Genomic DNA, 13772 nt, shown 5'->3' on the forward strand with positions numbered 1-13772 from the left:
GTCAGGATGAAAACAGGAGAGAGGAACTGTGAGGAAGATCTTTCTGGATCGAGCCCAGATATGAAAAAGAAAACAGGTAATTTATTGTTGTAAATAAACTGTTTATTTATTCATTTTTGAAACCCATTTTAAAAATTCAGGCTGTATTTCCCTGCTGTTTTCTATTTCCTCTTTCTTTTTTCCCTGTAGGTCAGAATGAGGATGTTATTGGAAGCTCTGCAATCTTTTTTTTTTTCAGTGAAAAAACAAACAAACCTTCAGTCAAAATGTTTTAAAAACACAATGGCAGGAATATATAAGACATCATTCAGATAAATGTTTCACTGGAGGATCAGGATCCAGAAAACATCATTTTCTCAGAAGAGTTTATGAAAGAAGCTTCAATCTCATTCTCATGTAAGTCTGAGAACATTCACTCATTTACTGCGGTTCATTTCACTATTATTATCAAACATCACATTAGATGGAAGGACGAGAATAGTGTATATAGCGACCTACTGAAAAGATCAGCTCGGCTTATTTTTATTATTATGTATATAACTTGATTATTTTTCAGTGAAACTAGCACAATACTCTGTCTAGCTTTTTGTCATGCTTTTTTATTGATGAAATTAAAGGGATAGTTGTTCTAAACCTGAATGAGTTTCTTTCTTCTGTTGAACACAAATGAAGATATTTTGAAGAATGTTGGTAATCAGACAGTTGACGGTAGCCAACAGTAGGAAAAAAATACCATGGAAGTGAATGGCTACCGTCAACTGTCTGGTTGACAACATTCTTCAACATATTTTCCTTTGTGTTCAACAGAAGAAAGAAACTCATACAGGCTTAGAACAACTTGAGGGTAAGTAAATGATGACAAAATTTGGGAGATATCAATCCTTAAAATTTAAGAAAGATAACGAATATCTGCGCATGTCTGATCAGTTCACGTGATTACTGTCGACGTCACTTACGTCTGATGTCATACGTATACACGCATGGCCTACGGAAGCGGATGAGCTACAATACATTCTGTTCAAAAAGTAGCATTTCACTTAAATTTGAGAAATATTTATATGCAATATAGTCAAATAAAACATATATTGATAATAGTAGGCCACCATGATGAATAGGTAAGTGAATTCTGAATGAAATGCAGTTTGGACACATGAGTCACTTCTAAACAATGAACGTTGTTGTTAATCGTTCGTGTTTGACCTGCAAGTGTTTTGGTTGTCAAATGTTTTATATCAACTGTAATTAAAAGGGAAATCTTTTAAATGTTGTTAATACATTAAACATTAATTGTTTCATTAATTATTATAAGTTTATTTCTGCATGGTTTATCTGCTGTAACTATTATTTTAATTTAGTTGTTAGCATTTTGCATTATCTTCTAAGTAGTTTTAGTGGTAACACTTTAGAATACGGTTCCTTCGTTAATGAATAACTATACAAGAACCAATGAGTAACACAATATTAACAATCTAGTAACTATTATTAACTAACAAGAAACTCTGATTAACGAACTAGTAAGTAATAGCGCACAGATGAAAGTGGTAGTTCACTATTAACTAATCAATAACTACTATTTTTTTAATGCTTCCCAGAGAACTACTGAAAAAGTTTATTAACAATCTAGTAACTACTATTAACTAAAAATAAACTCTGATTAACGAATTAGGAAGTAATAGTGCACAGATGAAAGTGGTACTTCAATAACAACTATATTCTTTTATGCTTCCCAGAGAACTACTGAAAATTTTCATAATTCATACAAAACTAATCAATAACCAATGCAGGATAAATGACTAGCACTACATTAACATTTGAACTGCTACCGTAAACGAATACACAAGATTGTTTAAATTATCAATATGTAAGCTGTTAATAATTGGCCTATGCTGTCTATTTATCAACTGAATAATTTTAAAGAAATGGATTTTTAAATGCAGTTGTCGGGACTCGGGACCTTACTTGTCCTGTGGCAAATTTTCCGGCATTCCTCTGGACTGGCATTGAATCACTAGAGTCACGGTGACGACTGGAACATATTGATGTATCAGCCATCCAAGTACCATATAGATTGAATTTATTATTTAACTTACCTCACAAAAAAATGTGTGTGTGTGTGTGTGTGTGTGTGTGTGTGTGTGTGTGTGTGTGTGTGTGTGTGTGTGTGTGTGTGTGTGTGTGTGTGTGTGTGTGTGTGTGTGTGTGTGTGTGTGTGTGTGTGTGTCTTGTGAGTGAGAAGATTCTACACTTTATCGGCTTTTCATTAGTAACTGCTGTAAGAATCAAGGGAACAAACTAGTAATGACTCAAGTGTTACCGTTCTATGGGAATTACTAATTATTTGGATCCGTATTCTAAAGTGAAGATCATGGTAACTAACTAGTAATGACTCAAGTGTTACTATACTTCTAAAGAAATTTTCTAAAAGTATATTAAAGTTCACCAAAAATCTCAAACGCTTGAAATTACTTTTGTGTTTGGTTGCACAAATCATGACAAGATCATGTAGTAACACTTGAGTCATTACTAGTTAGTTCCCATGATCTTCACTTTATAATACAGATCCAAATAATTAGTAATTCCAATACATTTATGAAGTATGACTTTGTTCTGTGCACTATTACTTCCTAATTTGTTAATCAGAGTTTCTTTTTAGTTAATAGTAGTTACTAGATTGTTAATAAACTTTTTCAGTAGTTCTCTGGGAAGCATTAACAAAATAGTAGTTATTGATTAGTTAATAGTGAACTACCACTTTCATCTGTGCGCTATTACTTACTAGTTCGTTAATCAGAGTTTCTTGTTAGTTAATAATAGTTACTAGATTGTTAATATTGTGTTACTCATTGGTTCCTGTGTAGTTATTCATTAACGAAGGAACCGTATTCTAAAGTGTTACCGTTTTAGTTAATAGTAGTTTGTGTAGGTTTACAGTGAATTCAATGTTTTAGCAGAAGAGTTACGGTAAACTACAGATTCTTCATTCACTGCATGCGTAGCGCTGTGTTTTCTCACTGACACGTGCACAACTAAACTCTGGCTCAAAGAAAACCAAATCTAATTTAAAATACTAACAAAAAATAATGATTTAACCTCAAAACTGTTCAAATGGATAACCTGATAAATATTGATGTTCTAATCAAATGTTTAGATTAATAAGTAACTTTTGTGTTGCTGCCGAGAAGTGAGCTCACTAAACAATGACATTTCGAGCTACATGGTCTTCATAAGACTTTTGGCTGATTATTGACTGAGATTTTTTTTAATGATTTTTATTATTGTTTGTGTATGCAAGCTTTGTACAATTGTTTAAAAGCTGCTCTACTTATATTTCTGTTTGCAGTTGCTGCTTCATCTGTGCATTTTCAGTGCTGATAAGTGAAGGTGAGCACACAATAAAAAAGTGAAACATGCTACATGTATAATGTCAGATTGTGTGTTTACAGTCTCTGTTATTTCAGTGTGTCTGCAGGAAACAGTAGAGGCAGTTATTGGTGGTTCTGTTCTCCTGCCGTGTTCTTCCACTGAACATGATCTTAAACTTCAAGACATTAATGTACATTGGAGAGACAATAATGACACAATTGTGTATAGTATAATTAAGGGTAAAGAGTCGGTAGCAGGACAGAACCCACGGTACAAGAACCGAGCTGAAACAGTCCCACAGGAGTATCAGAGAGGAAACTTCTCCATCAAACTCAACAATCTTCAATACACTGATGCAGGAAAATACATCTGCTACAACACACACTCATCAGAACTTCAGACTGTACAGCTGATCATCAATGGTGTGTGAAACGTTGATAAAATATTAATAAAATTTATCATTTACTGTAATGTTTGAATAAGGATTATAGATGTATCTTTTGTCTTTAACACAGTTCAGTAATGTTGTTTTTCTTTACTTTTTTGTTGCAGAATCAATTAATCAAGGAAACCAAAAAGTGACATCATCACACTTGCTCTGGGTTACCATTTTATTATATGTAGTATTTATAGAGCTATAGTCGGTTTTATTATATTTTTCTTTTCCCTTCGGAAGAATAAAGAACAGAGACAGAAATTGCGTAAATGTTTACTGCTATAAACATAGATCTGCAGACTGAAGTCAGAGGAGCACAACAAGATTCTCCACTAAATGAGTGTGAGCTTTATTTGTCTGCTCTACTCCAGTCTGATAGGTTGTGATCTACTTGTCTGTTGATAAAAATTGATGTTAGAGCTTCATAAGAATGTAAAAAAAAATGTTGCTTATATCCTCTGCTTTAAAATTGACTTCAGTATTCTCAAAGAACTTTGTGTTTCATCATATGTGGATGATCTTTATGTTCGAAACCTAATAAACCGTGTGGATGAAACAGTAGGCATAATAAACGTTTGGATCATTTGCATATTACAAGTTACAAGATTCTTACTAAAAGAAAACGTTTTCTCATAAATTACTAATTTCCTTTTCAATATGACTCTCGCATGGTTTCTGTTGAAGTCCCCCTGTGGTGAACATCCAGTTTTTAATGTTGTTTATATGTCTATGTGGTGTTTTTAATGTGCTTTAAAGGTGCACTGTGTAATTTTTAGTGGCATCTTGTGGTGAGGTTACTAATTGCAACCAACAGAAGTTACGGTGGCTGACAGGAGATGATGTCGTCGTCTGAGACAGCGGAGAGTAGCCAGTTCAGCAATGAGGTTTCTTTACAGAGATAAATTAAGAAATTAGGTTTACTTAATTATTAAGTAAAATTATATGTTATTGTAAAGAATAACATAGTGATGAAACACGCTCTGTAGTAGTGTGTCTGTTTAGGGCTGTAGAAACATGTAAGATGGCAATTTCAATGTAAGTGGACCTGCGGTGTATGTTGATAGAAATGGCTCATTAAAACATAACGGTTCATTATGTAAGGTCTTTATACACCACTGAAAACATAATTAAGTATTTGATATTGCATTTCTGTCAACAGATCCCCCTAAATATTACACTATGCACCTTTAATACAAACCATGTGCAAATTCATAAGTCAACACCATTGTTGAGTATTTTCTCCTTGAAGGGTTAGTTCACCCAAAAATCATGGAAAAAAAAAATCAAGAAAAAAAACAGTTCAGTTGTCAAATGAGAGTTATTGCTGACAATACACTCATGACACTTGTGGCCTATGCCATGATGGTAGTTGAACAAACTGCAATTAATTTCTCGCAAGAGAAGCAAGCGATTCACTTCTCTCTTCTGCAGAATATTACGAGATTGAAAAATATTAAGAATTTAAACAAATTTACACACCAAGAAGAAAACAGCTGTCTATGAAACACAACTAAAAGAAAAAGTCTTGCTATATCAGTGCAAGTAAAAGTTGTGAAGTTAGTTTATACAGTTGATAAAGGTATAGAGAGAATTGAACATTTAAGCTCACATGTAGTCATTTAATAACTTTATCTATTAATTCTAAAGCGTAATTATATTACCTTGTATTTATTTATTCCTTTAAACTGTGCATTCTAATAATTGATTAACGAAATTGTACATGTGAGATCGATTAATAATTACATAAATAATATCTATATCATACAAAATTATTATTCTAAATAACCGTTACTAAAAGCCAGGTGATTTTGTCTTTAAAAATCATTGGCCATGTAGTGACCTTTAATTTGGAGTAGTAACAGGTTAAGGTACTTTATCACATCAGAAATGTGTCATTTTGCTCACAGATGATTGGTCCAAGTTCGGTTTGCAACCTCTTACCTGGAACATAACCTGTCCTGGACCGCGTTAGCCATGGAGTGTTACTATAGCGATTAACATTGCTAAAAGCCAAACCACTTTCATGGTGCCTAAAACTAAAACTGGTATATACTAAACTGAAACATACCTGGCTAGCCACCTAAACCGACTTCATGGTATAGGCCCATAGTGGTGGACGGATAGAAATGATAACGCACAAAGGCCCTGTCCCAAATGGCACCCTAAGCACTCACGGTCTTCCTACAAGTCTGCTGTGGAGCTGGCATCAGTGTGGACTCGGCAAAAGTGCGCATCGAGGTCGTAGAATAGAAATAGAAAAATAACAAGGTGCAAGGTGAATTGGAAAGAAAAGTGAGACTATGCCTACACAAATCCATATAGGCTATATTTGAAAATGCATCTTTAATTTCTCTACGTTTTGGACTTGAACTTTATCTATTGATTCTAAAGTGTATTTATATGACCTTTTATATACACTGTGCGTAATAATAATTGATAAACTAAAATTGTACATGTGTGATCGATTAATAATTACATAAATAATCTAAATCATAAAAAATTATTATTCTAAAAAGCGTTACCAAAAGCCAGACGATTTTGTTTCTCATTTGCTATGTAGTGACCTTTAGATGCCATTTTTGACTAGTGCAAAGACTTTCTCCCAAGTGGATTAAAACATTTTGTTTTGTGGAGTGTGGTTGGCCTATTTGAAAACAATGATGTACCATATGTTTAGTCAACTGCATATTGTACCACAATAGATATCGGTTACTATTGCAACCCCAGTTCCCTTAAAGGGACTATGTGTGTCATAGTAACTGACGACAGGAAGCAAACGCGAGTTAAACAATTTATTAGGAAAGTAACAAAGTCCAGAACAGAAAGTCGGATGGTGGGATGGTGACGCAGGGACTTCGATGGTCAAATCCGGTGAAGTGCAGACAGACGGTGAGACGACAAAATCCACAAGGAAGACGACGAACAGGAACACCAGGCAGGACACGAACCAGAAGACCAGACAGGGGAACATCAAACAACGATCTGACAAAGATGAGAGAACAGCGGTGAGTATAAGTAGCATGGTGAGATCGACTGCAGCTGGTGAAGTGATGATGGGCAGCTGGAGCGGATCAGGTAATGACATACAGACACGCCTCTTACACACGCCTCTAGCACACGTGCACTCATACAACAACATAAACACAAGACAAGAAGGAACCAGTGAATCCGTCTACCGTGACAATGTGTAGTTTTTTAGGTATTTTATTATCTAAAATCAATATTTTTATTCATAAGTATGTCCTCAATGGTGTACAAATACCTCTGCCAATTATCTGACTTATCCTCTTAAACAAAGAATTTATTATCTTTATATACATGTGACAGGTAGGTCCACGGAGCCTTCCATGTCGTTCCGCCATCTTGAAAAACTATAATAGCAGAGAGGGTCAAAATGTACTAGGCCAACGGGTTTCCACAACGCGTTTTCGTTCAGAGCCAGCGTCACGTGACTGAAAGCAGCAGAAACGGAGGAGCAGAGCAGTGAGAGGCGCTTGTCACTGCCCCGGCAAGTTTAAAAGGCTGCATTGCTCTGTTATTATTCATACTGTAACATTCGTTTGTTAGTTGTGTCAAGTTGCAGTTTGTTTGAAATAACAAACTTGTTCACCCGAAGGAAAACTCGACGAAGTGCTATTTGAAGACATCCTGTCGTAGCTTTTTGGAACATAACAGTTACCGTAGGTGCAACACGCATTTGAAAAAGCGAGGCGCTGAAGAGCACTATTCGTTTGAATGCACAATAAAATTTCACCGCTACATGGGAGAAATTCCTACACCATTTCCCTTAAAGGAGGGAGCTTTTTCCGTCCTACGTCAAAATGAGGGCAATTGTGTTTTAGACCATAAAATAGCATTTAAGTGGGGTCTGAACGCACCAGAAACAGTGGTGGACGAAGAACACATACCATGTACTTGAGTTAAAGTACAGATACTCAAGGTAAAATATTACTCAAGTAAAAGTAGAAGTACTGCCTTTAAACATTCACTTGAGTAAAAGTACAAAAGTAGAGGCCTTCAAATGTACTTAAGTATCCAAATTCTATGATTTTTTTATGGCTTTAATGTCCTATTATAATTTGTCACAAGCCTCTTGCTTAACTCAGTCTACATGAAGACTAATGTCACTCTTGGCACCACAATCTATTAACAAAATGACATTACACTGATTCTTGAAACTTTGGCAAAAAAACATGTCCCACTAAGAAAAGTGCTAATTCTGTTGGAAATTAATAACATTTTCATGAATAAAAAGAATCAATGTTATAATCAGGGGGTCCTTTGCACATATGTAAGGTTCTTTTAAAGGTTTATTATTTTTTTATTAATTTAATGATTATATTAATTTAATTAATTAATAATTTAATTAATAATTAATTTAATGATTATATGCTGCCCGATTGCCTACAAAATCAGTTGTCCTTGGATAGGAGATAATCCTTTCATCTTGATTAAAAAAAACAAAAAGTAATAATTTAATTGAATAATATCTTTACCACATGAAAGAGTACATTGTAATATGTATTAAAAACTACAAACAGTGAGTTTTGAACAATATTTACTATTATTTCGTGGTTGCTCAAAATGTGTCCCACATATTAGTCACCACCATCAGATATTTATGAAAAGCAATAAAATCAGGCAACTACAAGGTCAACTACACTCCTGAGGACCCCATTTTCAAACCATCAGCTCTACTGCATGCTCCAAGATCCTCAAGCTCTCATAAGTTCCCTTTCGCGGGAACTCGGACTGCATCGAACGACACTTTGGGGGGAACGCCCCTCAGCGTAGCGCCTCTGAAGCATGAATGAAACTGAGCCAATCTCTGATTGGTGCTGCGTAATGACGTAATGAGTGACGGCATACAAGCGGAAGCTATAAAGGACGCCGGCACACATGAGATGTCAGCTTTCTGTTCTTCAGCAAGCGCTCTCTGTTTGACTTGTCTGTCTTATTTGGTGTTGTTTGTCACAAGCATTTACACAATATACATATATATTATGGCGAGCCAAGCGAGTTTCATTCGGTGTGTGCATCCCTGCCCTCGCTATATCACGGGTTGGGACACGCATCGCTTGTGCACTCATTGCTTGGGAATGCAGCACGCACGGGCAGCTCTCGAGGGGGCTGCATTGCGAGGATTGTGAAAGGACCCGCGTTTGCTGAGGCGGCGCGGCAACGCTCTTCATGGGGCTCGCAAATGGATCTGACAGGGGATCTCGAGACTGCTGAGGCACATTCTCGGGATTCCTCTGTCAGTTCTGATGTTCTCCCACCTCGCGCGGAAGCCCGCCCCGCGGCTTCTTCCGCGCGAGTGGAGGACCCGATGTTTGAGCTGTCTGCTTCCGAGGAAGTAGACGTGCTCAGCATCGAGGGCGGGGATTTTGGGGATGACTCGCCACCCCATGTCCCAGCTGGTAGAGGTTGTCTCTCGTGCTGTGGCCCGTCTCAATATTATTTGGCCACATGAGAGGCAGGAAGCGCTCGTAAAGAAAAGCAAATTAGACGAGCGCTTCCTACAGCACAGAGAGCAACCTCAACACCGGGGCTTGCCTTTCTTTCCCGATTTACACAATGAGTTGTGTAAATCGTGGAATAAGCCACATTCCTCGCGCGTGTCCAACCCCCCTGTCCTGAATTATAGTAATATTTTGGGGGCGCGAGAGAAAGGTTATGGGACGATGCCGAAGGTGGAACAACCATTAGCCACCTATTTATCTCCTGAATCGGCATCGTCCCTAAAAGCCCCGGTGCTGCCCACTAAGCCATGTAGGGATACATCTTCCTTGGTGGGCAAGGCATATATGGCTGCGGGTCGGGCTGGTGCTTGTTTACACACGATGGCAGTGTTACAAGCTTACCAGGCCGACCTTCTGAAGGATATGGATGAGGGCGAGGGACCAACTCCAGATGATGTAGCTGAGTTGAGGAAGGCTGCAGATTTATCTCTCCGAGTCACCAAGGAGACGGCCCGTGCCATAAGCCGCTCCATGGCAGCTTTGGTGGTCTCGGAGAGACATTTATGGTTAAATCTGTCGGGGATCAAGGATAAAGACAGGGCTTTTCTCCTTGATGCCCCGATTTCACCTTCTGGCCTGTTCGGCGACGCCGTTAATACAGTCGTCGACAGGTTTCAGGAGGTGAAAAAGCAATCTGCAGCCTTCAAGCCGTACCTCCCTCGCCGCCCCAGATCCAAGAAGCCTGCCCCCAGTTGGCAGCCGCAGCCAGCCACCAGCTCCTCCGCCTACAGACAGGCGCAGAAGGAGGGCGTTCCGTCTAGAGCCCCTCCTCAAACAGCCTGGGGGCATAGACGCTCTCAGGCGAAGCCTCAGCAGCAGCAGGGCGACCTGAGGGCCGTCCTGCAGGCTAAAAAAGCTTCGTCCAAGAGGTCCTAGCCAGCCTAGGTCCTCTGCGGGCAGCCCCACCTGTGGCTGAGTGATCGAGGTCGCCTCCTCCGCGGAGCCCGCAGGAAATCGATGCATCGGTTTTCAGCGAACGCGCGCTGCACTGTCCGCCCCACAGGCTTGCGGCCAGGCAGCAATCGCGTCCGCCCATCGAGAATCGTTTTCGGTCGAACCCTGCCGGAGATCCGCTTCAGGGGGTTGAGAACGAATCCCGATTGGTACCCGAAGCCAGGCTCGAGAGCCTGGTTCCTTTGGTAAAATATTTCGACGCATGGAAATTTCTTACGAATATTTCGCCTTGGGCCCTGCGGACCATTCAAAAGGGCTACAGGCTGCAGTTCGGTTTACACCCACCAAGGTTCAAGGGGGTGTTGTGGACTGCAGTCGACCCAGTGCAGGGCCGGGTATTGGAACAGGAAGTAAACTCCCTGCTGGTAAAGGAGGCTATAGAACGTATTCCTCCACCGGACAGGGAGTCCGGGTTTTACTGCCGCTACTTTATAGTTCCCAAAAAGGATGGGGGGTTGCGTCCAATAATAGATCTCAGACACTTGAATCGTTCTCTGAGGAGATTCAGGTTCAAGATGCTCACTATTCCCATCATCGTGAGTCAAATTCAACCCGAGGATTGGTTTGTCACGATAGATCTAAAGGACGCATACTTCCACATATCCATCCTTCCATCTCACAGGAAGTTCCTGAGGTTCGCTTTCGGGGGCGTAGCGTACCAATATCGGGTTCTTCCGTTCGGCCTAGCTCTCTCCCCACGCACATTTACCAAATGTATGGATGCAGTTCTAGCACCCCTGAGGCTCCAGGGCATCAGGGTACTCAATTATATCGACGACTGGCAGATTCTGTCTCAGTCACAAGAGCTGGCGGTTCGGCATCGAGATGTCGTCCTCGACCACATCCAAAGCCTGGGGTTGAGACTCAACACGAAAAAGAGCGTGTTGACACCAGCCCAGAGAACCACGTTTCTGGGAGTGGTGTGGGACTCGGTCACGATGCGGGCACGATTGTCTCCTGTACGAATCGAGTCCATTCTAGCTATAGTGTCCAGGATAAAGCTAGGCCAAGCCATTACAGTGAAACATTTTCAAAGAGTGTTGGGGCTCATGGCAGCAGCGTCCAACATTATTCCATTTGGCCTGCTGCACATGAGGGCCCTCCAGTGGTGGTTGAAAACCAAGGGGTTCTCCCCGAGAGGGAACCCTTTCCGCATGATCAGGGTTACGCGCAGATGCCTTCGTTCCCTATCTATGTGGAAAAAAGGCTTACGTCATTTGGGATGGACATAGTGTACCTACTACCAAAAACCAGTTGTTTTTGCCTCTCCACGATGACTCGCTTGGTTTAATCCTCAAATGTAAGTCGCTTTGGATAAAAGCGTCTGCTAAATGACTAAATGTAAATGTAAATATACACACACACACACACACACACACACACACACACACACACACACTCACACTCACACTCACACTCACACTCACACTCACACACACACACAAACACACACACACACACACACACACACACTCACACTCACACTCACACTCACACTCACACACAAACACACACACACACACACACACACACACACACACACACACACACACACACACACACACACACACACACACACACACAGACACACACACACACACACACACACACACACACATAAATAGGCTACATGCTGCTTTCTGCACCGCTTAAAATCATTGGCAACGCGATTTGTTTGGAACTATTGAGAGCTGCACGAATCCCGTGATTGCGCGGTGGCGAGATCACTATGGTTGTTATTGTTGTTAATATTATTTTATAAAGTATGTAATGTAAGATAAAAGGAGTAACCTACGTGTGACAAAGCATTTTTTTCGACAGGTCCAGCTCTCCGACACACAGTGTAAACGTCAGCGTCCGAATTCACTCACTTCATTTTGTTCACTCCTTGCTGATATAGTGCACTCAAATGCCATACACTATATAGGGATTAGTGAATGAGTGAACGTAGTGGCGGCTGGTGAAAAATATCTGAGGTGGGGCTGTGTCATATTCTGTCAGTTTCAATAGTCTGGTAACATGGGAGTCTTTTAGTATAGTGGGTTCGAGGTTGTGGAATGCTCTTCCTCAAGACATCCATCCAACATCCACCCTTCTCTCCTTCAAAAATACACATATTTGATCTGACACATATTTACACATATTTACTCTTCAGCTCACAGTCTGTAAATTAAACATTGTTGTTGATATGCTATTTGTTTGAATCCCTCTTTGTTTGTATCTTTAACCTAACTTTGTAAGTGACCTCTGTATATTAGGCCTACTTTCTGCCCTTGGTATGTGTATTGTGCTTTAGTGTTGACTGTTCTATTCCTTAACCCAGTCCCAGTGGTTCTCAATCTTTTTAGAGTTGTACCCCATGAGGCTTTTAACATCTTACTTCGTACCCCCACTCAGGGGTGTCATGCAATCCAAAATTCTGGGGGGGGGGGGGGGGGGGGGGGTTTGGGCACAATCTGAGACGTTGCAATTGTTTTCTGACGGGTGATATGGATCATGTTAGGAGGGGTCCTGAATGATTTTTAATTCTGGCTGCTAAACATACCATTTCAATGCAGTTTGGGAGGGACATAAATAACTTAACGGAGCTAGCAGCAACCCTCCTCTATCTGAGGACTAAGTTAAAGTATCTATTTTGTAAGTTTATGTAAAAGACAGGCTGATGAAAGAACTGTAAGCTCAAATTCAAAAGCTTTTGAAGTCTACTTCATTAAAGCATGTTTACACACACACTTACTGTACACTTAGGCCTACTACACATGATTTTAAAAAAAGTACCATTGCAGTTTTTATGTTATGATTTTAAATTGGTATATGTGACCTAGGAACGATCTCACATTAAAGGTACATAAAGGTGCTGAGGTCTGACTTTGTGGTGCTCTGAAATTAAGTTATTTTTATATTAATATGTGATGAAGGACTTTGAAAGAAGTTTGACAGATTTCAGTGCTGAATAAGGTTAACGCTACCCCGTTTATTTGAAAATGGTTAATCAACCGTGAATAACAGTCTATGGGAGAAACATCAAGTCGATGCCTTGATAACGTTAGGTTGGATTTTGCAGTTAGCCTACAACAAATTTAACACCCTCGTTTCTATGAAACTGAAAACAATTGAACCATCGGAGACTTTGACACAAGACAAAAGAGAACAGATGTTTCAAAACCGATCAGATAACGTTACTATGGCTTATTGGCTTTGTATGGCAGGCAGTAACGTTAGCCAACTAGTATACGGTTAGACTAGGCCAGCTATCGATAACGTTACACTGACACAACATAAGTTAATGCTCTGAATTCGCAGCTAATATCAAATCCATAACTTTTTGATCAAGTTAAAATTTCCAGGTCAACCACAAATAATCCCACTACCTTTTAATATCATCCGATAACTAATTCAATGCCGATGTGTTGCTTTGCCCACTTACAACTTCAAGACCATCTGTAAAACATTGCAAGCTCAACGTGCGAGAACATACTTGAACATACTTGAGTTGC

At 39.7% G+C, this 13772-nt stretch overlaps 1 long non-coding RNA gene across 1 annotated transcript in view; it reads left to right on the forward strand.

The window, feature by feature from the left end:
• Nucleotides 1-286: 286 nt before the first annotated feature.
• The window catches only part of LOC143736189 (uncharacterized), a 126815-nt gene continuing 113329 nt past the window's right edge, over nucleotides 287-13772 (forward strand). Inside the window, exon 1 of the long non-coding RNA XR_013203390.1 lies at nucleotides 287-317. This is a non-coding gene — a long non-coding RNA (uncharacterized LOC143736189). The remainder of the gene's footprint in view (nucleotides 318-13772) is intronic.

This window comes from Siphateles boraxobius, unplaced genomic scaffold, assembly GCF_051911475.1.
Source record: "Siphateles boraxobius isolate OS27281-9 unplaced genomic scaffold, OSU_SipBor_1 13, whole genome shotgun sequence".
NCBI classification, from domain to species: domain Eukaryota; kingdom Metazoa; phylum Chordata; class Actinopteri; order Cypriniformes; family Leuciscidae; genus Siphateles; species Siphateles boraxobius.